The sequence below is a fragment of the Neovison vison genome, chromosome 2, assembly GCF_020171115.1.
Source record: "Neovison vison isolate M4711 chromosome 2, ASM_NN_V1, whole genome shotgun sequence".
In the NCBI taxonomy this organism is placed as follows: Eukaryota; Metazoa; Chordata; class Mammalia; order Carnivora; family Mustelidae; genus Neogale; species Neogale vison.
Genome location: NC_058092.1, coordinates 174,420,133 through 174,444,310, shown reverse-complemented (window position 1 = coordinate 174,444,310; position 24,178 = coordinate 174,420,133). Strand labels below are relative to the sequence as shown.

The 24,178-nt window shown below is 39.3% G+C and overlaps 1 protein-coding gene across 5 annotated transcripts in view; it reads left to right on the top strand.

The window, feature by feature from the left end:
- The window catches only part of FAM13C (family with sequence similarity 13 member C), a 143,939-nt gene that overhangs the window by 9,992 nt on the left and 109,769 nt on the right, over nucleotides 1-24,178 (top strand). The window lies entirely within an intron of this gene.

Below are 24,178 nucleotides of genomic sequence, written 5' to 3'. Positions count from 1 at the left end.
GTATAACTTTAGGTCCAGTCCTATATAGCAAATGGGCACCAGGTTAATCTTCCTGTTAGAACACCTTTGGCTGAACACCTTATTTGACCTTGTCATTTTCTTATTTGTCTTGTGATTTTTAACTCATTTCTTCCTCGGTATTAGGAACTCTTATTTAGTAAGTTAATTTTGCAATAAAATGAAAGTGCCCTTTGCATTCATAAAGCTGGGTGGTAATTATTTTTAACTGAGTTGAGTTTCAGACAGAAGTGAATGCGAAATACTGTTTGAGTTATGATGAACTTGAGACACTGCCTATTACTGAATGCACCCCATGCTTAATCTGATTAGGAGTATGGTGTTGAGGAGGATACAGTTACCCAAAGTGCTACCCCCATAGTCTGATGGGTATTAGGGATGTGCTGATCTTGAATCTCCTGCTAAGGGTCTCCTCTGACACTTTGAGGATTGGGTGACCTGGCATGTCTCCCAGAGTGTTTTCTTTCTTGTCATCCTATAGCCTGGCTCTCAGAAATTACACAGTTGTCACTTCTAGTAAGATGCTAATGGGGCATGTAATTCCAATCCATTGCTCACAAACACAGGGAGATTTCTGGGGAGAGATATGCTTGTATTATCTTTGCTTATAGTGCAGCATTGGAATCCTGGCCTGCAGGTAAAATGTCTAGTTCTTTCCTAACATCTCTATCCACACAATGAGATCCCCTCCAAAGAGAACTTTGATAATAATATCTTAGATCTTCCATATATGGGAGAAATATGAAACAGTTCATTCTTCCTATTTTCTTTGGGGAGAGAGAATTAACATTGGTTGAGTATTGACCAAGAACTGAATCTATAAATACTCTATAAATAATATTATTAATAAAATCAGCTAACATGTATTCAGGTATTTACTATGTTCCAGGCATGTACCATGTTTTACCACAATCCCGTGGAATAGGTATTATATTTTTTTTTCGAATGTAAAAATTAAGGATTAGAGGGATTATATAACCTCTTTAAACAGATTTGGAAGAACTTGAGTAGAAGGTCTTTTCCATAAAAGCACAGTGTTTCTAAGAAAAGGTACGCAGATCTTCCAACCAGAAGTCTAGTGATTTACCTAATCCCTTATACTAATTACACCTTAATTTTTATATAAAACCCATGATTTCACTTTGGAGTTTGGAGTAAAGGAAAACTTTGCTGGTTATATTGTGCTGCTAACCAGTAATTACCTATTTAGAAAAGATTACTTTGGGGAGAATTTTCTAAGTGTATTTTTTTTTTTCTGCCTTGAAGTTTTGTTATATTGACTGCTGAAGCTAGACAAAGTTTGGGTAAATGTTAGCTCCATAGGAGCAAGTTTCTTAAGGTCAGTGATTCAGTCCTTCTTGTCTCTCTTTAGACCTGTAGCATGTGGTAGTCACTCAGTATTGTATGTTGAGTAATTCAAAACTGGTTAAGAGAGATGTACAGATGACTCTATCATCTTTTTTTTTGGTGTGAAATGGAAGTGTGATCTTATTCAGTTGTTAAAAGTTACATTTAGCAGAATATGATCATGACTCTCCTATAGATATGAAATAAAGGTGTATCAAAGATTTTATTTAAATTATTAATTAACAAAGGAATCCGTAAGTTAGTACAACCAGTTCAAAAGAGAATGCAAAGTATCACGTATTTGTAGTCTGATGAGGAATGCAGAAATAAATTTGCAAATGGACACAAAATTGGCAAAACTTACAATATCCATGACATGATAATCATTACTTTCTCTTGGACATGAGGAATTATTTGCATTGCCTTCAGTATCTACAAGTTCACTTTTGTGTCTACAGTCTTGTAAAAATAGCCTAGTCATAGAAAAACAAAAGCAAAGATTATCCAGATGGATGAGTTAGCCCAGACACCCACTAAATTTTAAAAGTTTTTATTTATAGTTTTTTATTTATAGTTTTTCTTTACATTCTTCTCCTACCTCTTGTGATCATAAGAATCTCAAGGAAAGATTATTCTTAATCACAAAATAAAGCTAGTCTCATTAAGTTTGGCCTACATAGGCATAGCAAGAGTGTCAATTTACTATATAGGCCTTGCAAAATGTAAAGTCATTTGCTACTGAATAATTACAATATTAACTTTTCTCTGGGAGTTTTCATGCGGGATTTCAGATTGGACTTTAAATGTCTCTATTATTTGCAATCCCAAGGTCTGGAGCTAAGTTCAAGAAGCTCTCTCCACTATGTTTCAACTGCTGTACCTATGCATTTGGATATATTACTCTCTTCTTGAGAGCCACAAAATAACATTAGGTTTCTAGCTTGCCAGCAAGTAACCATCTTTACCACCTGTAAGGTTGGACCCTGTAAACCAGGTAGCAGGTCAGTTATCCTAGGAGGCCCCAGTAGGCATTGGCTATGTAAGTAAAGCCTTTGTTCCTTAAAGGTGGTCTGTTCTACATGATTCAATGAAAATCCTTCTCAGGATGGCATTCTAGGCAAGATTTTGGTTGCATAACAGATTTTTCAATTTTATTCTGGTAAAAAGAAAAACATTATTATTGAATATAGGAACTAACCCCATTGCAGCGAAAGGTCAGGATGCAGGGTGAGTTTCTGAACTCGGGTCAGTGAGACTCAGACATCACTTTTAAATGTTTCATCTCAGTTTACCTAAATGGAACGGTTTTAAAATATAGTTTTATTATTATTTCTATTCATAAATGGTGAGGCCAACTGATGAGAGGATGACCGCTCTTTGAAAAGATTCCCACTCCTCGTTCTCAAGAGGAAAGGGAGCATGCCATGCTGTGCAGGACCAAGGAGCACCAGGGTTAGTCAGAAAGAGGAAGGGACAGGTGGAAAGCAAGGCAGAAGCCTTTATGTGGTTTCTACGGGAAAAGCAAGATGAGGCAGGTAATGCAGTCTTAGGATTGACAAGTTTGATTCATTTCAGTAGATTCCGAGGTATAGGGACTCTCTGGTACCTGGTTCAGATGATTAAGGCAGAGGAATATTGCCTTCTGGAGTGTATGAGCCAGATAGAAGAGTTGGTTCCAAGTATGGACTCTGCATTGGTTAGTTTACATGTGAAAGGTTCACCCCTGGGCAAATCATTTATGTTCTAAGAATTGGCTAGCCCTAAGAGAATGTACTTCCCAGTGAGTGGTGCTCCAGTGGCCAGGGCATCAAAAATATAGAAAATAATAAAATATAGTTAATACAAGAATCTACTAAATTGTGAGATGGAGTAGAGAAAGGACTGTCTCATAGATCCAGTAAACAGAACATCAAAGTAACAATATTCTAAACAAAGAACTATAGTAAAATTTCCCTTATCAGTGCATTTAGTCTTATGCAGTTATTTTTTGTTCTTGTTGATCTCGGGTTAGTAGGAGCATAACGCTGTCTTTTTTTTTTTTTAAAAGATTTTATTTTATTTATTTGAGAGAGAGAGACAGTGAGAGAGAGCATGAACGAGGAGAAGGTCAGAGAGCGAAGCAGACTCCCCATGGAGCTGGGAGCCTGATGTGGGACTCGATCCCGGGACTCCGGGATCACGCCCTGAGCCAGAGGCAGTCGTTTAACCAACTGCGCCACCCAGGCGTCCCCATAACGCTGTCTTGATGAAAGTTTTATAAATCTTGACTCAGGCTATTGGAGTCATCAGATTCCTGTACCCGAGAGTCTGTCCTTGAAAATGTCAACTGTTTGAAGCATCTGGGACTGTTGAAAGTATTTTTAGTTGAAAACTCTGGCTTGAAGCTGGTAGTAGAACCTGCAGGCAAGCATCTAAGGAAAACAAACATGTATAGATGACAGAAACTGAAACTGGTTGTGATTAACTTACAGATCATTTTCAAATGTGAAAAGTCTGATGAGAGCTCATAATAAGAATAATGAAGAGATGTGACATGCAAAACAAGATAATAAAATCATTGCCCCCAAATTAGACAGAATGTTTCAAAGGATAATGAGTAAATCTATTTTTAAAGAAGTCAGGGAGTTTACTTCTGATTGTACAAAAATAGATAAGTGTAATTTTTACAGAGGGAAAAACCTAGAAATATAATAATCTTGAAAGAACATGCCAAGAATGTAAAGTAAAATATTTGCTAAGTCTGGTGTATGTCCTAGACATCTGCATTTTTATTAATGCAGATTTTTATAATGCAGTTTTTATTAAACTCCATAGGAAAGTCTGATACACACTTCTGATTGAAAAACACTAGCTTGGATGATGCTAGATTCAAATGTGAACAAATCCGCATTTTAAATGATAACTATAATTATCCCTGATAATACTGTAGTGTTGTTGGTTAATATCATTAAGCAAAATCCCACAAGGACTTGAACAAATACAGAAGTTGATAGAGCTATTTCATAAGAGTTTCAGTCACAGGATAAATGTAACATTAAGCAGATTTACCATGCACTGAGGTTCAGACAATGGTTCTGTTTGTGAAGCTGGACTTATTTGGGGGTACTGAGGCTTATACTTCAAATCCTACCCAACATTGTCACCATCAAGACACAGTTCTGACTGGTTTGCTCTGATCATCATTCCCTAAAAGCACCTGTGAAGACCCTGTGGGCACAACCATTATGACTTAAAAATAACCTGTTTGACAGCTGAACAGAACCATAAATGTTTAGCTATTGCCATTCTGGGTTCTCTTATCAAAAAGTTTGTATTCAGCATCCCAGAGTAGATCCTCAATCTGATCCTAATCAGGTTGGAAATGGAGATATGGATAAGGGAGAAGGGGCCAGATGGTAGCTGTTGAAAGTTTTGATCTTTCATACCTTTCTGATCAATCCCAAAGTCAGATTCAGAGATTTTGTTTTTGTAGGATCAGATTTAAATCTAACTCTGAGCAGCTTTCCTCCTGATCTTGCCATTTCTCTGAGGAGCCCTGGGTGAAAGTAGCAGAATCTGAGGTTTAATTTTATACTCACTATATATGAGTGATTTAAAAGAAGAAGGGCAAGTCACTTAAGTGTATTTGCTGATCCAATGAAAGTCCAAGAATCGAGAAGACAATGCAAGAATGTCCTCAAAGAAGTTAAGATATTAAAAATAACAAGACTATTTTAAACCAAGATCAATTGCAATTTTCTTTGCTGCTTATTTAGCCCTGCCTTCCTTAGATGGTGGGCTATAAAAAAAATGGCTTGGAAAAGAACCATTCAATGACTTGTCTTCTGAAATGTCAGGTTTTATTATGGTTTGATATGATTAATTTGAAGATAAAATAGGACTTACGTATTTGTGTTAAAGCAGAAATTCTTCATCAAAGTAGATTATTACTCTTTCTAGGGAGGAGAATTTATTGAAGGCAGTAGATTATATTTGTTATAATATTTTGTGATATATTACATAAAATATGGAAGGTAGATGAAATAGGTAAAGATGGTTAAAAAATTTAGACTTACAGATAGAAAATAAATAAGTCCTAGGGATATAGTATACAGCATGGTTACTATGAATATTGCTAAGAGAGTAGATCTTAAAAGTTTTTATCACAAGAAGAAAAATTATAACTATGTATGGTGATAGATGTTAACATGGCATTGTGGTGGTCATTTCACTGTATATATGTATATATATATATACACACACACACATACTGACTTATTTTGTTGTACACTTGAATCTAATATAATGTTATTGTCATTTATATCTCAATAAAATTGTAGGTGTGTCTTATTATATCTCATTGTGACTAACAGTGATCTCTGGAGCTTTCATCTCTCCTGTCTAGAATATCTGGGTAGTTTGTCATCCTGGAAAACTTTGGGGCTGATTTACTGTGAGACTCCCTCCATGCATACTTTCTATTTATTATGTATGACCACCAGTCTTGATCAGCCTTTTCTGTTCTTCATATAATATCTACCTTTTTTGGCTATTTGTTTCACATTAATTTCTTGTATTCACACTTCCCTGATTATTCAATAAAAATGTATAAACCCATATTTAATAAAAAATCCACATTTATTGACATTCCCCAACTGATTAAAAGTAACATTTCTGGTTTTTATTTATTTTTATTTTTTAAAGATTTTATTTATTTATTTGACAGAGAGAGACACAGTGAGAGTGGGAACACAAGCAGGAGGAGTGGGAGAGGGAGAAGCGGGCTTCCCGCTGAGCAGGGAGTCAGCTGCAGAGCTCAATCCCAGGACCCTGGGATCATGCCCTGAGCTGAAGACAGACAGAGCCACCCAGGCACTCCAACATTTCCAGTCTTTAAAAAGACAGTAGATTATATGTAGTGTAATATTTTGTGAAAAGTTAAAAAGAATTCTATATTACTATAGTATTAATCCCTGACAACCTGATTTGGGGATCATTGGATTTGACTAACAGAACCAAGTACCTGCATAGGACCTCATAACTATCCAGAGGGCATTTAGCTTTAGCATTGGTAGATTAAGTCTTCCCATCTTCATTTCCTACCAGCTGGCATCAGGCAATGCACCAACCTTCTGTCCTTCCCTCTGGTGGCTATTTTAGCAGAAGACAAAAACTGGGAGGCTATATAGAGAGCTTTTCTGCAGTGAGCTGTGTACTGAATCATGCTGCTAATCCACTTCCTTGGGGAGACCAGCTGTTCCGTCTGGTGTACATCAGCATTAGGTTTCCTCCATTTGGCTCCAGTAGATGTGTTAAGAGGCTGGAAAGGAATCCAGGTCTGATTGTGAAATTTACATTTTAATTTTTCTGTGGAAATGAAAACCCCCTAAATACTTTTCAGGCAAAATAACCTAACAATGAAGTATTTACTATATTTCTAGTTTTGGAGAGTCTAGGTCTAATTCTTTCTGTGTTAGACTCGACATTAAAAGACAATAGTTAATTCTGGGTCATCCCCCCTTTCCCCCCAGAGGAACTAAGATTCTGTTTCTAATCATGGATCTGCTTTATGTATATTTTTCTAAACGTGTTATTGAACCACTAAGCAAGTGCAAACTATAAAGCAAGAAAACTAGTACAGCTGATTGACTTTGAAATTGAGAGCACCAGAAAGCTAAAATGAACTTCAAACAGAATTTCACTCGCTTTTCAGTGATAGGAAGACATTTAAGTTTTGAATATGCCTTCGAGGGCTTGTTCTTTGGAGTGTGTCAAAGGGATGAATTCACTGTGCTTCTGGCAATTGGCCTTAGATAATTGTTTTAACACATGAGTTTATGTTGCATTATTTCTCCTGTATGGTTTTGCAGCTGCATTGCGGAGTTTTACTTCAATTCCTGCTGTGGATTTTTTGGAATATTTTTTACTGGTCAGAAAGAAAGGTGTTCCTCCAGGTTTATTTTCCAAGTCCCTCTTCACTTCTCTAATAGTAAAATGATTGAGATTCAGGGAGGACGGAAATCTGAGAAATTCTGTGTCTTTCAAAGTGAGGCTGTCTAAGTTGATGTCTGGGTTCCTGGTTTCTCACGGTGCATCAGATTCTGATATGTCTCTTTGAATTAATAACTGATCTATTGTTAAATGACTAAGCTTATGGAAAAAGATATTTTTAGAAGGGAAACTGGAATATCTGTAAAACAACTTTTACTTTTTTTGAAATATACAAATGTATTCTGCTTATCTACTGTCATGAAGGAATCTCAGAATTAAGTGAGTTGATTTATTTGTCTCGGCATTAAATCTCAAAAGTTAAAAAGAAATGTCACCCAGATGGAGTTTGTGTTCAAAACAACATAACTGGTTTGAGACAAGTTTACAAGCAATGGGAAAATTGAAAGTTTGGTATTGTAGTACTTGAGTCCCCAGTATCTAATTAATATTCCACCTATAATAGAAGCTACAGAAGAATTCCCCTTAAAAAAATGAAGAAGCTATTGATGGTATTGGTTCTTCTGAGTGTAGCAACAGAGAATGGCAAGAACTGATCTCTACTTATATGCTGCCTGGAATATTTAACAGATATGCAAATGGATTCCACATAGAATGGCTCTTAAAATTGTCTTGTTATGCCTGCATCTTTTGCATAGATAAATAAATTCTGAATTAAAGAACTTTCAATTTTCATGACGTTGTTCTAACGATGGTTTCTAACATTATATAGCCTTATAAATTCAGTCCATAGTCGAGACCTACCAATGCATGGAAAGAAGAGTGACACCCATGGGACATCTTTGTCCCTTTTGGCACCTGATTCCTCTGTATGGGGTTCCAAATCTTGTCCCTCTGGGCTAATTACTTGAATGGTAGTATAGTGAGGTAGTAAAAAGCACGGTTTTAGGTCCACATGGTTATGGGTTCAAATTCCTTCTCAGCCACTTACTTTGTCTATGACTTTAGGCATTTACTTACCAACTCTTTAAGTGTCTGTTTTCCATCTGTAAAGAAGAGATGATATTTTGTACCTACCTTAAGAGTTTGTTTAGAATTAAAAGTGATGATGATTTAACCTTAAACATTCAACAAGGTTCAGGGGGCTAAAAACTGTATATAGAATGTTTAAAAGACTCATTGGGCCGGATATGTACTAAAACCTCAAAAATTGCATTCCCTCTGAGTTAGGCCAGGCTGTGTTATGCTGCAATAAGAAATAACTCAAAACCTTAGCAGTCTGAAGAAAAATACATGGTAGTTAAAGCAAAACTGCATTTCTTGCATGTTACATATCTTCATTGGTCCCTAGAAAGTGTCTGATCATGGCAATCAATTAAAGACTAACTTAGCAGTGTCAGTCTTGAACATTGCTGGTTTCAAAGTCAGAGAGAAAAGAGAGCTTTGGATGGTTTCTGCATACACACAGCAGCATACAGTATTTACACTCTTTAGTAATTGACCGAGCTGGTCATGTGCTTCTCCCATAACTATAGTTGCATAATGCCAGGGACTAGGAAATACAATCCTGCCAATATACCCTAATGAATTACTAGCCAGCAGAACTAATGACTTCCACATCGTCTGTTCAAACTAGCATATAACCTCAAGCAAGAAGTTAACTGGTCTTTTTCTCTTCTAGTCCTTTACAGTACTCAAGCATTATTATTAATGTCAAGGACTAGAAGAAGAAGAAGAGCATTAATTAAGCTAATGAAGTATCACCAAAGGACAGTCATACTGTTATTGTTTTGAGCAGAAATTGGAATTTTCTACAAGTACCCCTTCAGTTAAATACCTGCTTCATTATGGTCAGGAAAAAAGTAGATTTAGTTACTGGTATTTCCCTCTATTGCCAAATTAAACTTCAGAGTTCACTAGTTTTATTATTTTATATAGGAATAATTATGGTTTTACTCTTGCCAGAAGATTGCAGTGACTTTGGGTTATGCCAGCTAAACCTGTTGTATGTGATTAAGAAGCACTTTAATTTTTCATTATTATTTCTAAAGAATTTATTTATTTATTTATTTAACAGAGAGAGAGAGAGAGCACACAAGCAGGGGAGTGGCAGGCAGAGGGAGAGGGATGTGGGACTCTATGCCAGAACCCTGGGATTATGACCCAAGTCAAAGGCAGATGCTTAACCGACTGAGCCACCTAGGCACTCCTTAAGAGGCACTTTGAAATCTCATCCAAATATAATACTTCCTATAGAAAGTAGATTTGACAATTTGGTTATTGTCAGATGTGGGAACTGAGTTTCTGCATACACACAGATATGCAAATTCACATCTTCATGTACTTGGTGATATTTATCCAAGAGCAGGGTGTTCTTTAGGCAAAGAACACAGCTTAGCAGGGACTTACGCAGCCTATTTTGGAGCTTGGAAGCAAAGCTGGGAAGTCTGGATAGCAGAAACATAATGAACTGACATTTCGGGTAACTAAGAATTGCCAATCCAAACTTTATCAAACATGGTTAAATATCACTTTGGGACTGAGACATAACATATCAACCTCAAGCCTCAAGCAGTTTTAGGCTCCATATTTTGCAAGAGATGTAGCTGCCAGATAAAATATGGGATGCCTGGCTAAATTTGAATTTCAGACAAAAAAGGAATAATTTTGTAGTATAAGTATGTCCAATGCAGATACTGTTTTGAATAGGAATAGGAGTTTTGTGCAAGCAAAAAAAAAAAAAAAAAAAGTAGGACATACTCATGCTGCAAAATTATTTATTGTTTGTTTGGCATTCAATTTTAACTGCATGTGATGTGGTTTTATTTACTAAATTTGGCAACTGTATCAGAAATGAATGGCATGAGCATCTTACCTCACTTACCTTCTCTTTCAAAGGTAAAAGTAACCAGTTGTGCCTGTAGCCTGAGCCATTGGGATTTTTTTTTAAACTTCAACCCTTTTAGAGTAGGAAAAGAAGGCATAGGAAGGCAAGTCAGCAGCTTCTGCAGGTCTAGGAGTCAAACTGTAGTAATTATTTTATATCTTTAACATCTGAACAGCATGAAGTCACCCTGGAAAAAGCAGCCCACTCTCTAGGGATGATAAACTCTTAAAAATTGGATAGAAGGGCAAAAAAGTTTGAAAATCTGCCCTTGACGTCTGCAGACCATTTATCCCACTGGACCCTACTTGCCATGAACAGTGGCTGTTATCAAGTCAACGGAAAGGCTGACTTTGATGAGCCAGCTTCTGTGTTAAAATGATCAAAGACAGTATTACTAATGGAAGACACAGACTACAAGAGTGTCATATTTGAGCATTATTGCTACCGGAGATAAGTGGCCAGGCAGGGGATGGCTACTTTGAAAACTGCTGCTCTAGACTGAGCCCAGTGTCATACACAAGGATGCTTTACTATTTTGAGCATTACTTTACTATGTAGTTGCCTCCAGACCCAGGTCACTGGTGGTCTTTTATTCATGATCGAACTTAGCTTTCTCACTCAGCAATGTCCAGCTTGGTTTTGTTATGAATCTTTTTTTATAGTTGAGCCCTCTGCAACTTTTACTGTTGTAGCCACTTTTACTGTTGTAGTCAGTTTTAGCCACAGTTAGGGGATTCCCACAACCCCCTAAAACAAAGATGCTCGGCTTCGCTTCTTTTGTTCATTAATACTATGAAATAAAATATTTCCGATTGCTTAGCTTGGTAATATTGCCATGTGGCAGGGACATCCCCAATAGAAAAGAACATCCCAATGTTAGATTTTTAGGATTTTCAGCTGTAACATTCTGTAACCAAAGGAATACTGTTGAAGTTTTAAGCTCTTTTAAACAATATGTCAGTGTGGTAGGGGTGTGGTTGGATTTTAGTGTTTTTGTTTGTTTGTTTGTTTTTGTTTGTTTGTTTTTAAGAGAGAGAGTGCACAAGTGGGTAGGGGCGGAGAGAAAGAGAGAAGGGGGCTGTGTGTAGGAACAGAGGGAGGGGGACAGAGAGAATCCCAAGCAGACTCCACGCCCTGTGTGGAGCCCGACATTGGCCTCCATCTCATGACTGAGATCATGACCTGTGCCCAAATCAGGAGTCAGACATTCAACCAACTGAGCCAGCCAGGCAACCCAAATTTTTTGTGAGTTTTAACCCAGTAAATACCAACTGTACTAAACGCATGACCTATTAGACTTAAAAACCAAGAGAGGAAAATCATATGGATCCACAGGAGGGATTCTCTCCCATTTCTTCCCTCTCTCAGTTTCTCCCTCAGCATTGCCAGAAACTGAAAATGACACTTGGTTTAGGAACCAGAGAGCCTGGTCTTCTGAAGACCTGGATATTGCTCTTCCTGAAGGACAAAATGATTCACCAGAAGACTGAATTAGTTTAGCTCTAAATAAAACACAGGCAAATATGAATGATTTCGGGTTCCTTTTAAAACATTGTTTATTGTTTTAATGGTTACTAATAAAGAATTTGACAGCTGTAGACTTTTATCTAATGTGCAATGTCAGGATGGAAACAGAGAATAAAGAAACTATTTAACTCCTTATTAAATCTCTAACAATCACACTTCCACCTTATGCTAAAAAGCAGAGTGGGAACTCAGCGATTGGTTCCTAACATGACAAAACCTCTGGAAGAACCAGCATCTAGATTTAGAGCCGTTCCTGGGCCATGTACAGGGTAGGAATCTGGTGAGCTCTGTTGTAGCCAACGTGTCCTTGGGGGTCTCCTGGATTAGTGGCAAGTGAGGAGCCCAGACAGATAGTTCTCCAAGCAGTAATCAACTCTATGCAGAGATTGGGACAGGCTTGAGGTAGGCATTGGATGAGGGGGAAGCAGGGAGGTCACAATGAAGCACAATGGAAAAGAGACAGGGATCTTATCTCTGGGCAAAGAAGATAAAATTTGAGTTCATAAAATACTGAAAATTTTTGTAGATGCTACTTTTAAAAATTGTTTTAAAGCAGAAAATGCAGTAGCTGAAAGCATATTTGAGCATTATTTTATTTTCTGTCATTGAAGTTTTTATTATTTGGTAAAAATTTCCAAAATGACACATCTAGAATTTATTACAAGTATCTGATTGCAGTGCTGTAACTCAAGACATTTTGTTGCTAAGTTTGTTTGTTTTGTTTTACTCTTATTTATTTGTGAGGTAATTGCTAAATGTGATTTATCTCAGAGCCTTTTAATGTTGTAATCTTTACAAGGAGGTTTATCCATTGCCAATAAGACTAAAAAGTGTGTTTTTGACACACATATGTATTATCTTCCGTCTCCTTACTTCAAAATGGATGACTTGAATGTCAGCTTTTCAGCTTTAGTGATTTTGGGACTTATGTTCTATTTCAGAGATGGCCTGCCTTATGTACACTGACTGACCCGGCCTTTTTGTTTGCTTCTCAACCTGTTAGTTTCACTAATATCCCTTCCTTTACAAAACCATGCATTAATTTTGCTTGATTTTTCCAAACTAGGCTCAGTATCGTGGTGTTTCATCAGTGGTGCTGGACTGTGTGTCCCTGAGAGGCCTGCATTTCTCCTCTTATTAAGTTGAATTGTGTACTGGGTTGAATAGTACCTTTTCAAAATTCATGTTCACTTGGAACCTCAGAATGTGACCTTATTTGGAAATATGGTCTTTGCAGATTTAAGTGAGGTAAAAATTTGGATTTTGTGTGGGCCCTAAAGCCAATGTTTGGTGTCCTTGTGAGAAAAGGAATGGACACAGAGGGACATTCAGGGAAGACAGACATATGAAGATGAGGGCACAGATTAGAGTCAGGCCACCACAACCAATGACTGGCAGGAGTCACTTGGACCTGAAAAGGCAGGGAAAGATTCTTCCCTGGAGCCTTAGAGAGAGTGTGGCCCGGCTGACTCTTGGTTTGGAACTTCTGGCCTCTACAACTGTGAGGGAATACATTTCTGTTGTTTTAAGCTACCAAGTTATGGTAATTTGTTTCAATAGCCATAGGAACTAATACAAGGAGCTTCCTAAAGTTAGACTGTGTATTGGGTGGCTCCCCAATACTCTAGAGGATCTGGCAAGAGTTTGGGGGGATATGGGGCATTAAGAAGACTGACAGGGCAGAGAGCTTGCATGGTAAATTACCATGCACGGCCTTGTCTTTATTTTATTATTTTTTTTTAACTTTGGTGAGGAATCAATTGACAAATGTAATTGTATGCATTTAAAGTGTACAATGTGATGATTTGATATACGTATATATGTGGTATAGAATGATTGCCAAGATCAAGATAATTGACCCATCTATAACTTCACAGTTTACTCTGTGTGTGTGTGTGTGTGTGTGTGTATGGTGAGAAAGCATATGATCTACCCTCAGCAGCTTCCAAGAATACAACACCATTTTAAAAAAGATTTTATTTATTTATTTGAGAGAGAGTGAGCAGGAGAGAGAGCATGAGCAGGGACAGAGGGAGAGAGATAAGCAGATTCCCCTGCTGAGCAGAGAGCCCCAGGCGGGGCTTGATCCCAGGACCCTGGAATCATGACCTGAGCCAAAGGCAGATGCTTAAACCATTGTATCACCCAGATGCCCCAAGAATACAATACCATATTAAGTGCAGTGACCATGTGCACAGCTTTGTCTTGAGTGCTGTCTCTAATATTCATTTAATTGTCACAACCACTCTACGAGGTCTTGGTACTCATTCCTTTTCACAGAGAAGTTCAGTAAATTACTCAAGGCCACACAAATTGAATGACTAACTGGGTATTCCTGAGTATCACATCTTCTTACAGTTGTATTAAAAATTGATTTATGCTTTCTGTTGATTTGGATAGATATGTGGGTACCAAACAGATTATCACATTTTGTGAATGTGTCTAGGGCCTTGGAGGTAAGACCTGGCTGGGCTCAGGAGGAAAAAGGATCAAACATTCCTCTCATTTGTTGGGATAAGAAGAAAGATACATAAACTTAAATAATGGAATAAATTGCAGAGGGATTTCTTCCTGCACTCTCTGAGGAGTGATGGGAGGGAAACAGAGATATTTTCCATGATATATCTTTGCCATTAACGTCAGGGGCTTTGTTGGCTGAGAGCTGTGGTTGGGATGTGGTTTTGTAGGTTTCATGTAACTAAATTTTTTTCAGATGGGACGGGAGTGCTTTTCTTAGGAGTGCTGGTTGGGGCAGCCCTGTTCGGGTATGCGCTCATGACCAGCAAGTGGCAAAATAATCAGCTGCTGCTTTTCAGCAGCTGGTATTTCTGTTAGGGTTTCAGACTTCTGCAACATTGTCACCTTGGGGGAGATGACGCAAATCGATGACCAACCTTTAGGCGTCAGGGATGGAGAACTGGCTAAAAAGTAGTTAGAAACCAGGTGGAATGTGTTCTCTTTTCTTTTTTTTTTTAAAGATTTTATTTATTTATTTGACAGAGAGAGATTACAAGTAGGCAGAGAGGCAGGCAGAGAGAGAGAGGAGGAAGCAGGCTCCCTGCAGAGCAGAGAGCCCGATGCGGGACTCGATCCCAGGACCCTGAGATCATGACCTGAGCCGAAAGCAGCGGCTTAACCCACTGAGCCACCCAGGCGCCCGGAATGTGTTCTCTTAAGCCTTGCTTTCTCAGGTCCCGGGTGTCCTTGACATTTTGTATAGGGTGTTGGTTTCATCGTTGACTTTGGCCATGGCTGGATGGCAAGATACCAAGCTTATTGACCTTCAGATCAGGTTTTGAACAACTAGATGATTCAGTCGCTCTCTCTTTCTGAGAGCAGACATTGAGGGTGCCTCTGAATGAGAGGCTCTGAATCAGACAGGGAGGGGAAACCTGGTGCCTGTTCCTAAGTTAAGTGTGCTCTCACTGGGGTGATGGAGACAGCGACACTCAGCAGAGTCCTTACCATGTGCTGGGTAAGAGCCAGGGCTCAGCTCCCATTTCCTTTGTACCTGGATCTCAGTGAGGTTCTGGTGTTCCCCATCTGTGAAACATAGGGTAATAGCACCCATCTATAAGGTTGCTCTAAGAATTGATGTGCTAATCTTTATAAAATATTGCAGACATTAAAATGTGTAATAAAGAAATAATGTGGACAACCTGACACAATTAAATTTGACAGATAAAATGAATGGCTTTCTCAAAAAAAGCACAAACTAACACAACCCACCCGATATACCAAAGGATAATTTGAAGAGCTTGAAACTACTAAGTAAATCCAATTTGTAATGTAAAACTCCCAAGAAAGAAATCTTTGTATCCAGATGGTTTCATGAGAGAATTCCACCAAATACTGAGAAATGAAGTGAATACAATCCCTCCTGGTAAACAGAGGAGGACGTGACACCACCTAAGTCATTTTATGAAAGCAGGTTACTCTGATTTTGAAACCAGAATAAGACAGAACAAAAGAAAACTGTGGACAGATATCCTCATGAACATACATACAAAAAGCCTTAAAAGACATACAGGTCTCTGTACTCTACAACAGCAAGTGAACCTAATAAAGAGATTCGTATGATAGAAAAACGAAACAAAAATCTTTCAGTAGTCTAAAGCACTAGGGTCATGAAAAAATAGCTAATTTTTGTTTTTTACATTCAAGACACAGTCACAGATTTTTTTTTTTAAAGATTTATTTATTTATTTGACAGAAGATCACAAGTAGACAGAGGCAGGCAGAGAGAGAGAGGGAAGCAGGCTCCCTGCTGAGCAGAGAGCCCGACATGGGACTCGATCCCAGGACCCCGAGATCATGACCTGAGCCGAAGGCAGCGGCTTAACCCACTGAGCCACTCAGGCGCCCCACAGTCACAGATTATTATGTATATGCTTCTACTGGGTCAATGTGAGAGGAAAAGATATAAAAATAAATATTTTTCCTGCTGTTAAAAAAAAATACTTCCTGTAAGTCCTGGTACATAGTAAGGCTCCTCGTGTGGTCATCATACTCATATCATATCATTAACATATATTGATATTGTCCCAGTTGTGAGAGTGAAAAGCTTCCATCTTCTTAGGGGAAGAGCACTTGTACTGTGGTTACCAGTAACCTCAGAACCTGTTCCCTTCACGCTTCCATCAGCTAGCCCATCTGCGACAGCAGTTCCCATGCCCAACATGCATGGATGTAGAGACAGAAGGTCAGGAGCAGCCCAAGTCCAGTGCCATGCTTCTGCAGGTCAGCCAGCCAGCATCACCCTCACTCCCGCTCCGTATCTACAGCTGGAGGTCAGTGTCTGGGCATCTCCCAGCCCCTGAGCTCAGAGGGTCTCCCAGCTGCTACAAGATCAATGCTCTGTGCTTTGCTCAAGGGGACTGCCTGCTGATGTGCAGCTCGCCCCTGCTTTAGCAAGCGATACAGCAGTTGTTTTGTTCACGTATTGATGAGCCTTCTTCCTCTCACAGTGAAGAGATGGGTAATGTGCTAAGGGGTCACCAAGAGGGGCCGTCTGAAAGAGTTCACACGAAGAGGTGAGTTTTGGTTCAAGTCGTGAAGTGGGAGTTATTTAAATCCAGAGAAATTGCAGGGGTGGGGGACGTTTTCTAACTTGAGGGAACACACCGAGAGCGGAGATGTGAGTGATAATGGCAATGGTTGAGGAGCTGCCACCTCCTTAGTCATCCCTGGACTCAGGGTGTGCATAGAGTGGGGTGTTGGAAACTAGCCTGGAACGGTTTGTAGGGCTGGATTCTAAGGGCCTTGGCTCCCATCCGAAGGAGTTTTCCTCTTCTGGTGCTTCTCAAACATTTTTCTGTTTCTGAATTCTAACCACAGAGGACACTGAACTTTTACCATAAGAGGGAGTTTCTTTGAAATCTCCCTATTGGGGATATTTGTCATTCTTTCTTGGCTGCCCAACATCTGAACTCTGTTTTTGTGCTTGAAAATTTTCCCATAGGAGGGAAAAAAGCAGGATCTGTTTTTTTTCCCACCATAGAAACTGAAATGCCAGTACTTGCTTTTCCAGCCTCCCTTTCAGCTAGGACATGGGCAGAACCTGGGCTGGGAGTGGGGGCGGCGAGGGGGGATCTGGTCATGCCTGTGGCACCTGTTGCTAGCGTGAGCTGTGAGGACTACACGCGGTACAACTGACCGCTTCTGATCGATCCTACAATTCACATATTCCCCCAGTTTTAGTGTTGCTGAAATCGGGGTGCTCCTTAAAATCAATGTTGTGATAGAGTTTGATAACCAGCACTATTTACTTCTTTCCTTAACAAATAGAGTAATCACCTAATGGTCTTAGAGTTAGCTACATCAGAGATGCAGATCACTCAGTTTTGGCAGAAGTGTGCAAGTTGGATCAGTTCTGAGCTGTTTTTGCCTCAGAGCCCCATGGCTGGTTTTCCAGCCCTTTGGGTTAGTGTGTGAGTCTTCTAATAATTTCATTATTTGCTTAAATTAGTTAGACTTTGTTTCTGTTTGAAACTTAACATCTAGACTGGTATATTGATGTCATCTTAAAAAGTTTTGCAAATGTAACAGTTTTTTTTTATACTGCAGTTTATTAATATATCTATTTAAATGGAAAAAGGATGTTTTAAAAAGATTTATTTATTTTAAAGAGAGGGGGAAAGAAAGCATTCATGCATGAGAGGAGGGAGGGCAGAGGGAGAGAGACAATCTCAAGCAGACTCCCCACTGAGTGCCCAGCCCAACCTGGGGTGGATTTCATGACCCCAAGACCATGGCCAAAAGTCAGACCCTCAACCCAGTGAGTCACACGGGCATCCCAGAAAAAGAGTTTTTTTCTCAAAATATTTACTTAAATTTGATGTCCCAAGAAACTATGGCATGCTAACAACTCACAATTCAGGTGACATTATGGGGAATGTGTTCAGCGAGAGTGTGGCCCTCTGGCATTTTTGCTTCAGTGTGTACCTTGTGGGTTTGCATCCCTCTGGCACAGCACCTATTGCCTGACATTCCTGTCCCTGAGACTTACCTTGAAGGGAGGAAGCACAGTGCAGGCCTTGGAGAGCTAGGAGATGCTTTAACTTACCGTGATGTGACTGGATTCATAGAATTGCTTCTGCGTACTATCTTCATCTGTTCTCATCGTCATTCACCTGGGGAATCCGGGCTCCCTTCAGGGTGTTCTCTGTCTTAAGTTCTATAGAAACTGGTTTGGAGCCTGGACCTGTGACTTTTGACTTTGAAATGCCAGATACCTTTTGTGCTCCAGATGCTTTTGAGTTCAGATGTTCTGGGAGTTAGCTCTTCCTTCATTTCACATAATTGCTAGGTCTCCAAATTAAAAAACAACAAACAAAACTTTTTTCAAATTAGAAACTTTCTCAGCATGAACGGTGTTACAATTAGTATTTGTGTCTAATAATTCCTTCTTAGACTTTTCCCAGGTCTGCATTGCAAACATCGCATGGGTACCTTTGCTTAGAATATTCAGTTCAGCCCACATGTGTCATCTACCTTTCCTGTGTAGAAGGAAACACGCTTTCTAAATAGAGGCCCTCTTTGAAGCAAAAACTTTATGTATTCTATTTGTGGTTGGAGAGCCTGATGAGAGACTTAGAGATAAACAGTCCTAATCACAGTTGATTGGGGTTTCAGACACAGAGATTGGACTCACTCTCTGAAGAATTGGTCCTACTTTGTGCTAACATTGTAGACAGAAGTCTTTCAAGAGGAAGCTAATATTTTGCATGTTTGTGGAATCCCCCCTGCCCCCTGCAAAGTCTCACCTCTGGGATGTTACTGAGGACCTAATGTCAAGGACTTGGCATTTTTTAACTACAGTCCTGTTAAAATGGATAAAAATCCATAATGCAAGTGAATGTTAGGCATTCATAAGATACCACTGTTTTTGATATGTCCCTTCTCTTTAGATATCTTAGAATAATTTCTGTCAGGATTTACATCTGCTGCTATTAATTTATTTTTAATTTGAGATAGTATTGTATATAGTATTCCATTTTCACTTCTGTTTCTTTTAATTCCAATTATAAAATGCTTTTAAAATTAGGTTTCTGTGAAATTAAAATCCATCCAGGAATTTCTGGTTTCTGAGATAATGTTACTTCCTTTCCTCCTTCCACTGCCTTCTGCAACCTCCCTCAAAAGAGAAACCAAAAATCCCAAACCAAAGCTATATGTTTTAAAGAGGGGGCCAGGGATCGATCCTGCCACGACTAATTTTTCTTTAAATATTTTATTTTTAAGTAATCTCTACACCCAAGATGGGGCTTGAACTCCCAACCCTGAGATCAAGAGTCACATGTTCTTTCAACTGAGCCAGCCAGGCATTCCCTCCCCCAAGTCTTTAAAAGAAGACTGTTGGAATGACATGATTCTTCTTTGTATTAGCTATTCCACATTTTGTGAGAACAGTTAGACTTTCTGAGTCATCGTCAGTAACTGAGTGAATGACAAATGTCTCTTGTTAACACAGGAACATGTTTGGAGCCCAGTGTGGAAAGCCATGTAACACCCTTGTCTAATGTGGTGTTCTATTCAGCACTTGGATGGAGTTCAGTGTTCTGTAGGAAGTCTTAAAGATTTCATTGGTTCAGAACTTGTAAGAAAAAGTGTGGGTTAAATTTTATATGACTATCTTCTATGAAAACTTGTTAGACGTAATAATGTAGGCCAAAGAAACACTTAAGACTCTCTCTTTCCAAGTGCTTAGATGCCCTCACTTAAGAAACATATTTGATAAGTTATGCTAATGGGTGGGAAAGCAGTCTGAAAAGTTTACATACTGCAAATGCAAGCTGCTGTTAGTATTTGGCAGTCACTTATTTATTCAGTAAAACAGCTGCTCAAGGTCCTTCCCTGGGCCAAACTCTCTTAGACTCATTCCACTTAGAGAAATGAGCATTCAAGCAATGAGAAACTGGTGTTTCTGTAAAAATATTTTGTGGTTCCTATTGGCCAAGAATTCAACTGGCATTTCCCTTAAATTAGTCCCAATCGTTAGGTTTCCCAAATCCACCACCAACTGCTCCCCAGCATGAGACACTGGTATTCAGTGGACGTGTTATGACTGACTGAATGAATCCACAAACATTTTATAGAGAGCTGAGGCACTGCAAGAGAGGGAAAGAAGTGCAAGACACAGACATTCTCACTTGGCGTACTTATATTTTAACTTGGAGACATAAATGGAGCACACAATTTCTGCATATACTGTGAAGCAAGGCTATATAGGATTAAACACCAGGGGGATTGAGAAGACAGTCCAGATAAAAAGAGAGGCAGGACTGTTTGATATGGCCTCAAGTCATCAGAGCAGAGGGGATTTGAAAGGGACTATCTAGGACCCATGGGATGTGGTTTAGACTATATGTTTATCTACCTCCAAAATCCATATATTGAAATCCTGATCCCTAATGTGAAGGCATTTGGAGATGGGGCCTTTGGAAGATGGATTTGTGCCCTTTTAAGAAGAGGCAATGAAGGAGCTTGCTTCTCTCTCTCTGGCATGTGAGGCCACAGCAAGAAGACATTTATCTGCAAGTCAGGAAGAAAGCTCTCATCATGAACTGAATTGGCTGGCTCCTTGATCTTGGACTTCATGCGTCCAGAACCACGAGGAATCAATTTCTGTTGTTTAAGCCCCCCAGTGTATGGTCTTTGCGTTATAGCAGATTGAATTGACTAAGACAGTATGGAAATAAGATGGGATATAAATCAGGCATCCCTGAAGTGAAGAAACTGCTTTGAGAGAGCAAAGGGTGTTAACTGTGGAAAGGTCCAGGTGCAGAGGAGCTCTTCACAACATATTTTACATCTCGTGGTGTTCTCAGGCTCATTGATTTGATTACCTGTTATTATTATAGAAGGTAGGAAATAGGGACAAATCTGCACTGACTTAGCAAAAACCTAGAAATTATTGTCTCCTTCCTCCCTCTCTCCTTCTGTCCTTCCTTCCTTCTCTCCTTCTCTCCCTCCCTCTCTCTTCCTTTCTTATGTTGTTTTCTGGAGTGTTGCTCTCTTTTCTTTGCCACTGTAGTCCCACAGCCAGGGTATAAAGTATTCAGTAAATACTTGAACAGGGTTCACTATGGAGCCACAGAATTTATGAATAACTAGAATCAGAAGCCCCCCCTTTGCCCACCTGCTCACTGAGTGTTGAGATTTCTGAGTTTGGGAAGCCCTAATTCTCCCCCTGCCTAACATTAGTGGAGAAGCTTGAGGGGTTGGAGTAATTTTTGTGATGATAGTTTTGGACTTTTCTCCTGGCTGCTTTGAGAATAGAAAAATAATTTGATTCTTGCTAAACTAAATAAAATAAATGAGGATCTTGTGAAATGAAACATTAAGGAATATTCAAAAGCAAAGAATAACAGACCTAGTTTAACAATTTCAGAAAAGAACATGGTAGAGATTCCATATCAGCAGATTGTTCATTTTTTCAGTGTAAAGGAGAACAAAAGGTAGTTTTTCCTAGGATGGTAATATTCTGTAGTAATTAGAGGTATTTCAAGGAGTTTGCATCTCAACTCAGAAGGAAATGACCTAAAATACACATAAATATTTAATTTACATTAAAAATCATAGAAATTGTCACTTCTGGTTCTTCAGATAATAGTAATCTTTTAAAACATAAAGAATAAAATCTTTTGAAATAAGTCACTAGCTTCTGTAATTAAGGCTGGAGAAGCCATGTGGCCCAGAAGGGACCAGAGACCTGATGAAGGTGCCATCTGCTTTTCCTTCTTGCCCGTGCACTGAGAATATGACCACCTTCCAGTAGGAAGGCTTCATCTTGTGTTGCCATATCTGCAGGCACTGACTCACTGCTCCAGTTGACCCTCTTGGTCATAATTATTTAATTTTTTGCTGACAAAATTTATTTTTATTAAAATTTAACAAAAGTATACTGTAAGAAACAGTAGTCCCTATTTTAAAGATCATTATTTAAAATATCTTTGGGCACCTCGGTGGCTCAGTTGGTTAAACATTGGACTCTTGGGTTTGGCTCAGGTCATGATCTTAGGGTCCTGGGATTAAGCCCTGCATGGAGCCTCGCATTGGACTCTGCACTCAGTGGGGAATCTGCTCCAGGATTCTCTCTCTCTTTCCTTCTCTGCCCCTCCCCCAACTTGCACATGCACTCTTTCTCTAAAATAAAAATAAGTCTCAAAAATATAAAAAAATTATACATCTTCAGAAAGAAGTCATGTGGTTGAGTGCACATTTATCAACATTTAGTATTTCTTTTGTTGCTTTACTTTGATTTTCCCACATGGAGTTAAAATCCTTTAGCATTCCATTAAAGTAAGACATAAGTAGGGTCAAGCAATAAGCTTTCTTTTCTCTGCATTTTTGTTCCATCTTTCTTGGACTTTGCAGTCTCCTATTCATTTCTCTGTCTCTCAAATGTTTTTAAAATCAAATATTCTTATTTTAAATTATAAAAGCTGTACATACTCATTAAACAATTCAACCAATAGAATAGTTTATAAAATTAAGATGTCCCACAAAAAAACACAAGTACACAATCACACACACACATACACACACTTGATCTTCCCCTCTGTCTCTCCACATGAGCCCTTACTGCATGTACCATTTTGCAGTTTGATTTTTTTTTTTTTAAGGTTTATTCATTTGAGTGAGAGAGAGAAAGCATGAGTGAGGAGAGGGAGGGGAAGAGGGGGAGAGAGAGAGAGAGAGAGAGAATCCTGGAACAGACTCTCCGCTGAGCACAGGGCCCCATGGAAGGCTGGATCCCAAGACCCTGAGATCATGACCCAATCAGAAACCAAGAGCCAGCCACTCAACTGATGCCACCATCCTGGCTCCCCTGCAGCTTGATTTTTCACTTAGCAATGTATCATCAATCCTATAAATATTGGGGTCTCTCAGCATTCTCTTTTCTCTTGCCACATGTACTGAATGGTGTCACCCCACTTTTAGTGTTAGCCACCTCCTGCTCATTCCCAAATATGTCTTCCCAGCCCTGATGTGTCTCTGTCACTCCAGCCCATCTACCTGCCATTGCCTCATGGGCATTAATTCACAGCTCTCCCCAAATGCTCTTTCTCTCCCCGTCTCCCTCTCAGGGAGCAGTATATTTTTCATCTCATTTTCCAAGCCCAGAGGTGGCATCATCTTCAGTCTTTCCTATTTCTCCTTCAGCCACACTGTGCCAATCGCCAGTTGTTTTTATCTCTTTGATATCTTTTAGATCAGCTTTTCACCATTCTGACGACCACTTCTGGGATGCTAGGTGAGCATCATGTCTTGCTTGGGTTCTCTAAAGGTCTGACTCTTCTCCCTTCTTCCACTCTCTCTTCTCACCTCCTAATGCATCTGTTCACAGGACTCTGATGCTCTTTCTCCAGTGCCAGTCTGAACATGTCTTAATATTCAGTGACTTACCAATATCTTTAGAGTAAAGGCAGACTTGCAAGACTTAGAGGGTCTGCAAGACTTAAAAGGTTTGTCTGATCTGGCCTCTGCTTGTGCCTTGTCTGACTCATTGACAACCATTGCATCTGTTTGATTCTAACTCCAAACATAGCTGCTCACTCTGAGTTCCTTGAACATGCCATGCTCTCCCTTACACATGTTTGCCTTGGTACTTTCTGTCTCTCCAACTCCCTGTTTCATCCTTTAGGCTACTTCATTGAACGCTTCTTTAAAGAACTGGGTTTGGTGTCATCCCTATGTTCCCAGAGCATCTCACACTTACTTACCTTTATCCTATTATACCATTGATCATAGTATACTGTCATTACCTGTGTATGCTTTCTGTCACTCACACCAACCCTCACTAGCACCACCACCATTGATGACCCCACTCTGAGCTCCCTAAGGGCAGAAATAGGGAGAGCACAGAATATAGTGTCTGGTAGGGAATGCATATTTGAATGATGAATAGACATAATCAGAAGCCCAGGAATCCCATAAAGCTGAGGGAGTGGTTTATTCCTCAGTCCT